The sequence below is a fragment of the Coenobita brevimanus genome, chromosome 109 (genome assembly GCF_032717465.1).
Source record: "Coenobita brevimanus isolate Jiangsu-jjx chromosome 109, ASM3271746v2, whole genome shotgun sequence".
Taxonomy (NCBI): Eukaryota; Metazoa; Arthropoda; class Malacostraca; order Decapoda; family Coenobitidae; genus Coenobita; species Coenobita brevimanus.
This window is the reverse complement of record NC_137062.1, coordinates 6,835,856-6,845,000: the sequence shown is the minus strand read 5'-3', so window position 1 is coordinate 6,845,000 and position 9,145 is coordinate 6,835,856. Positions and strand designations below refer to the sequence as shown.

General features: G+C 40.1%; 1 non-coding gene across 1 annotated transcript; it reads right to left on the bottom strand.

Annotated features, from left to right (window-relative positions):
* Positions 1-3,230: 3,230 nt before the first annotated feature.
* On the bottom strand, positions 3,231-3,349 carry LOC145417211 (5S ribosomal RNA). Its single transcript, XR_013900440.1, has one exon. It is a non-coding gene; the product is annotated as a 5S ribosomal RNA (ribosomal RNA).
* Between the last annotated feature and the right edge of the window lie 5,796 nt (positions 3,350-9,145).

Below are 9,145 nucleotides of genomic sequence, written 5' to 3'. Positions count from 1 at the left end.
CCATTCCACTTAGAAATATCTCAGCAAAGAACGTGGTTAAGGAAATGCTAGAGTTCTTCACAAAGTTTGGTCTGCCCAAGGAGGTACAGTCAGACCGGGGAAGTAATTTCATGTCAAATGTTTTCAAGCAGTCTCTGAAAGAGTTGGGCATCACCCAGATCACGTCTTCAGCTTACCATCCCCAGACCCAAGGAGCGTTGGAGAGATATCATCAAACACTCAAATCGATGCTCAAGAAATACTGTTTGGAACATCAGAAAGACTGAGATAAAGGTCTTCCATTCGTTGAATTTCCCACAAGAAAATCTCCAAATGAATCACTGGGCTTCTCACCCTTTGAACTACTGTTTGGCCATGAAGTAAGAGGACCCCTTAAGCTACTCAAGGAATGCTGGCTGTCGGAGGAAGATGACGTCAACCTGCTGGAGTATGTGATGAAGTTCAAAGAACGGCTGTCCACTGCTTTACAGCTGGCGAGAGAGGATTTAGGAGCTGCTCAGGAGAAGATGAAGACTTGGTATGATAAGAAGTCCAGGTTACGCCACTTTCAGCCAGGAGATCAGGTTTTGATTCTGCTACCGGTTCATGGGCAACCTCTTCAAGCCAAGTTTAGTGGTCCTTATTTCGTGGAGAAGAAACTCAGTGATGTCAACTATGTCATCGCCACACCAGATAGTAGAAAGAACAAGCAACTTTGTCACATCAACATGCTAAAGTTATATCACAGGCGGGACGAAAATAATCCAGTCTGCACTGTAGCTGTTCCACCCGAGTCTGCAAGTGAAGCTCTCCCAGGCAGTATGAGCCTGAGTGATAGTTTGGGGAAGAATTCTGATATCATGAATGATCTCCAGACTAAGCTTTCTCATCTACCTCCCGAGGAAAGGCAGGAGTTTTCGGCATTACTGCAGGAGTACCTGCAAGTGTTCCGTGCCACTCCAGGAAGAACCACTGTGTTGATGCATGATGTCGATGTTGGAGACGCAAAACCAATTAAACTGCCTCCTTACCGTGTGAACCCAGTGAAAGTTCCTCTCATCCAGAAGGAGCTTGGCTACCTGTTGGACCACAAGTTGATTGAGCCCTGTCAGAGCGAGTGGAGTTCTCCTGTCACTCTAGTCCCTAAGCCAGGTGGGTCACAGCGGCTTTGCATCGACTACAGACGTGTTAATCAGATAACCAAAACAGACACTTACCCCCTCCCTCGCGTGGAAGATTGCATAGACAAGATCGGAAAGGCTAGGTACATAAGTAAGTTTGATTTGTTAAAGGGATGCTGGCAAGTACCTGTGACTGAACGTGCTAGGGAGATCTCATGTTTTGTAACACTAGGAAAGACTTTTGCATGTTCTGTAATGCCATATGGTATGAGGAATGCACCAGCCACTTTTCAGAAACTCATGATTGTTGTAGCAGAGGGTTTGGCAGGGTGTGTTGTTTATATTGATGATGTATTGGTCTTCGGTGACAACTGGAAGAATCACCTATGCCATGTCAGTAAGTTTCTTGAGTGTTTGGTTCAGGCTAGTCTTGTGGGTGATTTGTCAAAGTGTGAGTTTGGTCAAGCTAAAGTTCAGTACCTTGGGTACGTAATTGGTGATGGACATGTTGCACCACCAGCAGCCGGGGTTCAGGTTATAAGTGATCTTTCCGGACCTGGAAGTGGGAGGGAGCTGCAGGGATTTTTGGGAGTGGTGGGTTGTTACAGGAGATTTGTTCTTAACTTTTCAATTCTTGTATCGCCACTTACAGACCTACTGAAAGAGGGAGTTAAATTTGTCTGGACCGATAACTGTGAATCCTCTTTCTGCAAACTTGGAGCTATCCTATTGAGTCAGCCAGTGCTCGCTACTCCAAATTTTGCTGAGCCTTTTAGGATGGCTGTTGATGCAAGTGATACAGGAGCTGGGGCTGTTTTGCTGCAAGAGGATGATCAGGGTATTGAACACCCTGTATCTTATTACAGTAAGAAGTTCACTCCACCTCAAAAGAACTACTCAACTATTGAGAAAGAGCTTTTGGCCTTGATTTTGGGTTTACAGCATTTTTCATTTTATTTGTGTTCTGGTTTTGACCCCATAGTCATTTATACCGATCATAACCCACTGAAATTCCTTAGTAAGTTTAAAGATAAAAATGAGAGATTGACAAGATGGAGTCTACTGTACTTCTTCAGGAGTATTTATTAGACACACAACATGTCAAGGGGAAAGAAAATGTTATTGTAGATTGCTTATCTAGATTTTAGACAGATTATTTTAGAGTAATAAGAAATTTCCTTTGTAAATTTCTTTTTCTTTGTGGGGAGGTGTTACATAGCCTATGATTTCATCATCCTTTGTGTAATTCTAACGTACAGTATGCTGCATGTTTGATCACGAGCGTGTTCTACCTCACTCCCCCCCTCCTCCCTTATAGTAGAGTGAGTCGTTCTTTCTGTTGTTCAGGGCAGGATTGTCAACTCTTTGTCCCCTCTGGCTTCATTTGCGCGTCCTTCTTACAAGTTGTATCAAGCTCTGCCGGCCCCTATATAATGAGCTCAGTCTCTACATTAATTGCCACTTAGATCTACTCCTCATTTTGTTCACATCTCTGTCCTCCCCTGTACAGTTGTTATTATTGTGAGTGCTCAGGAAGTCTCCAACCATCTAGCAGCTGTGTAATTTAAGTATAAGTGTTATTGCATTTTTCTTGTATTGTGTAGCATAGGGTGTTAATTCGTGGGCCTGGTGAGGTTTTTGAGATTCATGTGTTTTGGGTGTCAGCCCTTATTAGTAATATTTCGTATCTGTAATAATATATCTTGCATTCACTGAGTATTATCTGGTATTTTCATTTTATCAGGGCTGACTTAGATAAATTTACTCTTGCTAATTTCGTGTTAATAGAGGCTATTGCAGTTAACCATATATTTAACCTGTTTTTTGGCATTACATTATCCTTATGAGTCCTGAATGTTTTATTGTTAGTTTGAGCATTAAACTTTAACTTGTAATTTTACCTCTTTTGTTTTGAACCTGGAACTTTTCGGGACAGTAGTGATTTTTTGTATTCTCACTTAAAGTGTACATTATCTCTCTCTGTTCTGTAACAATATATATATATATATATATATATATATATATTCATTCATTGCCAGACGCCATGTATCCCAAACGGGGTGGCCAAGGGCTCAGAGTTTTACAGGGAGGGGTACTAATCCTCCACCAACCCCACTTGACACGTAGGGATGCCAACAGCATCTGGTGTTCCCAGGCGGTCACCCATCCAAGTACTAACCAGACCCAACGTTGCTTAACTTCGCTGATCGGACGGGAAGCGGTGTACTCAACGTGGTATGGCCGTTGGCTATATATATATATATATATATATATATATATATATATATATGTATATATATATACACTTCCATGCATATATACAGACACATTTTCATGGACAGTATATATATAATAATTTTTTTATTTTTTTTAAATTTTTTTATTATCTTTTTTTTTGACCTTACATTATTCATAAACATAAATACCTAATCTAAAGACCCTAAAACTAATCACCTCACAGACGAATCGCTAACCTATACTAAATCCTACAGAGAGAAATAGCTAGACATACATTAATGGAGAAAATACCTCGACTAACAGAACACCATCGACTGCAGATATGTAATACCTTTCTACATTACATACCTGCACTCATCACCTGGTGACTGTCAGTCGAGGCACAACCTAATATAGGGAACATCAATATATGAAAGGGAACCAGACGAGTAGGAACATTTCCAAATACGTCAGCTGTCGGCCCTAATTAGGACAACTTAATCAAGATGGTATAATATATTTACCTAATATGTACAAAAAGTGAAGAACCTCGCCCAACAGACCACCATCGACTGCAAGTGCCCAATTCCTTTCTATATTGCACACTTGCACTCATCAACTGGTGACTGTCAGGCGAGGAACGGGGTTTAATGTAGGGGACATGAATATTACAAATAGAGCAGTGGGAGGAGGAACTTTTTCAAATATGTCAACTGTCAACCCTAATTAATATTACAATATATACATAATTACAGTTGATAAAAACCAAAACCATATAGTAAAAAAGTCACATCACTCTGATCAGTCCTGTCTCTCTCAAGAAAGCCATCAATTTATCAGTCATAACAATGTCCCCATCACCCAGGACGGTGGAAAGGGTGAAGGGGACATCTGCTGCGCTGCAGTAATTTATAAGTGAAGCACGTTCACGAATAAATCGCCGACAGCGCAGGATGATATGACTGGTAGATAACAACGCATCACAGATGTCAGAGTGCGGTGGGAATCGTCTTTCCATATAAGGTTTCATGTGCGTTAACTTGGTGGCATTAAGCCGTAGACGAGCCAACACTTTTTCCTCAAGACGACTGGGACGGTTGGCAGTGGCTCAGTCGCCCAGGTACGGGTTACAGGTTGGAATATTAAGTCTGGTCCACTGACCTTGCCACACAAGATTTATTGAATTCTTTCTGAGAGAGAGACTCGACCGTAGATCACGAGGAACGTCCCAAGTCTCCTCGAGCTCTACAGCCGACTTTGCAAGTAAGTCAGCCTGCTCATTGCCGCAGATACGACAACGATCAGGCACCCAGATCAGCGTGAATGACTTGTTGCATGAATGCAACTTGTTAATGATGCGGCCCTGGATCTCGTGAGAGTCCGTAGTACAAGATGCAATTGCCTGAAGAGCTGATTTTGAATCCGAAAATATGACAAATGAGTCATGCTTAGCACTGAGAGCATAGTCTATGGCTTTGTCAATAGCAAAAAGTTCGGAAGTAAACACAGATGTATGAGTCGGCAACCGATACTTGGGGGCACATTCAGTCGACCACACACTTGCACCCACACATTCACTCGACTTGGAGCCATCGGTGTACAATTGGTGGAACCCAAAGTAACGAATGATGATGTTACAAAACTAGTGGTGGACCTCCGCCTCCGGCGCCTTGGTCTTAGGTGCTGGGAGCCATGCAACATCAACAGTAAAGCCCGGTGGCTCCCAAGGCGCTATATTTTTTAACACCAACTTGTCACAGTCACTGGGGTCCACACTGAAGCTAAACAAAGAAAGGAGATATGTGTGGCAGAGTCTGAACATGTGACGGCTGTAGTAGATGCACAGGCCGCGCCATCTTACCTCTTTTTTCGCTTACTACCTCTTTCGTAGGTTGTTTTGCTGTAAGAGTGTGCTGACTTTGATCTATTGTAGTTAATAGTGTAATGCCACACATTTGATATTCATGTATGTGTTTAGTAGTACTGTAATTTTAAGTTAGATAGGGTGTAACCTGAATATTAGTTCATAAGTTCCTATCCTAAGTAGTAATTCATATGTTAATAATTAGGGTTGACTTTATTTTTACATGTATGTATCTCTGTATCTATGCAGTGGGTGATGTAATTGTGGATGTTGAGCTATGGGAATTCCCCATCTGGCCGAGTAATGAAAGACATATGCGCGCAGCTTGTCCCCTTCCTTTGTGCGTCGTTGTTGGGCGCCGAGTTTAAACCTTAAACGGAATAATGATGAGTATACAATTCTTTCCGTGACCTAGTTGTAAAGTGTTTGCTAGTGAAGCTGCTAGAACCCAAATATGTAAGATTAGCAGTCCAAAAGGCCTAAATAAAGTCAATTGTGAGGATTTAAAGTCCCGTTTATCTTGGCCGTCACTAGATGGCATGAGCTACTCTCAGATTCAAATTGAGGTAGTGATAGAATCAGTATCTAAATTAAGTAAGGAATAAATCCCAAATTTTCCCCAATTCAATCAAAAGTCCCGGCATCATGTGTACACTGCTAAATAAATTTTAAAGAGAATTGAAACCCACCATATTTCAAAAACACCATCTCATTTGACTAAGCAGTGGCTGCCCAACGTAGTCACTCAAGCCCCAGACGTCGTATCTAATGGACGTTTGTTCAGGTTAGCCGTCCACATTTCTTCTTCCTCCCCCTCTTTTTCATTGTTTAATCCTTACTTGTTATGGACTATATGAAGTAATATTGTTGAGAGTTTAACGTAGTGACTCGAGCCCCAGACGTCGTATCTAATGGACGTTTGTTCAGTCCACAGACACCGGCGACGTCAGTGTGAGCACGACGTTTTTCCCATAGTATTGTCCAAGGACTTGAGCATACACACATTACACTCCCCATGAATTACTATATAAACCAAATGTATTAGTATTATTGATCTATCAAGTGAATTTTATTTTGTAAATAAGAAATAGAAATTTGAAAGTGATGTAATCTGGTAACGGAAGAGCGTAATTCAAACCATTAACCGTTTTCTTTCTTGTAACTAAGGAAGTTAGGAGTGTGGAAGGGAACTTAGTGACTGTGAACAATGATGTAATTTTGAAATGAACCTCGAGGCTAAACAAGCCCGAGTGATTGTGTATTCTGGGTGATTGTACAATGTTTGAATAGTACCTCGAGGCTAAACAAGCCCGAGTGATTACGTATTCTTGGTGATTATGTTTCTTTTCTGAATTATTACTCGAGGCTAAACAAGCCAGAATGATTATGTATTTCTAGTGACTATATAGCAATGATGATTATGAACTGTAAATAGGACTGAATTGATATAGGATTCTAGAAAATTACATGATGAGAATATATTATATGGATGAAAATGAACACAAGTAACCATTCTTATTGGTTCGAGGCTATGCCAGCCCGAACAGATAGCCCATGCTCGTAAAAAGGTCCCTGACTTGAGGCTATGGTTGAGCCCAAGAGTATCTGCCAAAAGAGAGTAAAGTACAATAACCTCATAAATCGTTGGTATGTATCAAATTGTTTCGTCTGGTAATAATGTTAGAGGAATGATCATCCAAAACCCTGGTAACATGTACAATCTTCTCTCATACTAAAAAGGGTCATGTAATTAAAAATGTTTTGTGGAAACTAGCATCAAGTTATTAAATAGAGTAAAGTATATATCATTTTCTTTTCTTTATTGGTGTACCTAATCAAGGAAATTATGTCCTCAAGCCAAATTCACTCCCCTTCCAATTCAAGATTCCTTCGCTGAGGGAACGACGACCACCCGTGGTACTGACTAAATCTAAGCTCGGCCAAAAACTACAAACGCTACCACAATATTTCTTAAATTACTATAAACTATACTAAGTCGAGTACCACTTGTATTATCCATGGATGAGTTGATCAGTGCCAACAACAGGTAAGAATATGAATAATCGAGCATTACACTGGATGAAGAATAAACATGGGGATAGTAAATTCTTACCGTTACACTGGTGAATACCGGTGGGATAACATTTACAGCTTTACAATAGTGCTTAAGATCATGATTATGATGAAAGTGATTTAGGATATACTTAATGAGAACAATATTAACTGCGCAAAAAATGATACTGATGAGCGATGATGACGACGACGATAATGATGATGATGACTGCAATGTTAGTTGTAGTAATGACGATGGTGATGCCTAATAAATTAGCTTTGATGATAATAATCTTACTTCATCTTGCCTCTTACCATTCATGTAGTTTGTGATACTGTAATAGAACTGAGAAAGAAGGGAGGAAGACAGAGCAAGAAATGGAAAACGGTACCCAGGTACGAAGAAATATAATTAAAATGAGTGAATAACTGAAGAACCTGCCAAAGAACAGGAGACCGAAATGCGAAGGTAAAAAGGGAAAGCGAATAAAAGAAAGGGATAAGGGGAAATGAACAAAAAGAGAGAAGAAAGAAGGAAAGAGGAAAACGAACGAAAGAAAGAGAAGGAAGAAACAAAGAAGTCTGAAAGGAAAAACAAGAAAGTGAAGGAAAAGTGAAAGGAGAGAGAGAGAGAGAGAACTCGTAGGTGGAACATCGGACACCTTTATGGGAGTCCCTGGTCGCTTCACCTTACTTCAGCTTGGCTCCTTCTTCCCTTGTTGTTTCAGTACTGTAATATTATGAAGAAAGGAATGATAGGAAATGAGAAAGGTGGAACGGGGAGAACAAAGTATAAGGAAGAAAAGGGAAAGAAAGAAGGAACTGTAGAAAGAGCGAAATAAATGGGAAGAAGTTAAAGGAAACATGAAGAAGAAGAAAAGAATAAAGATCAAGAAGGAACGTGAGGTATAAATGGCAAGGGAGTTAATTGGTACAAGTACACTTATAGTCTCAAGCCTCTCCACCTTACTTCATCTCGCCTGCAACCTCTCTTCTAGCATGTAATGCTGAAACATGGTGGAGAATGACACGATAAAATCAATTAAGATTAACAGAAGGAGAAAATGAACAGACTAACACGAAATGAAAGAGATTAGATTTTTAAAAAGAAGACATGAGAAAGAAAAAATTTAAGTAATAAAAATCAGAGACAAATTCAGAAGAAACAAGAGAAGGAAGATGAAGGAAAAGTTGTGGAAGACAAAATAAAAACAAAAAACAAATGAACGAAAAAAAATGAGATGGTAAGAAACGTAAACAGTGAAGACACGTGAAGGTGTGAACTGGGTAGAGATGCAGTAGAGCCCCAGGCCGCTGCATCTTAATTCATCTGGCCTCCTACCTCTCTTGTAGCTTGTGATGTTGTAATGTAGTGGTGGCTTTGATGTAATGTGCCTAATGGTGAAAGAGTTAAGAGTACGGTAAAAATGATGTACGTTAATTTTGATTGTGATCATTACATTTGTATGGATACTACTGGAGATGATAGTGGTGGAAAGGTGGCTAATGTGGTGGTGGTGGTGGTAATACTGATGTACAAAACATTAGTGCCAATGATAATTACATCATATCATCTCACTTCTCTTAAAGCCGGAGATGATGCAGCTATGGTATAACAGAGGAAGAGAATAATAAGGTTAATGTTGCTGTTGTTGTTTAACCCCAGTCTGTCTGGCCAAGCATCCCCATCAACCGCAGGCAAGCAAGGAACAGGGAATAATGCTTAAGGTGGACAAAAGAAATAGAAAATGAAGTAATATGATGGGAAGGAGGAAGAAGAGAGCTAATAAAACATCAGCAAGAATGGGAGACGTAAAGTAAAAAGGGAGAGTGGATAATAAATATCCGAAAAGGGAAAGAAAAAAAATGAAGAAGATAAATAAGAATAAAATGAAACGGACAGAAAGAATGC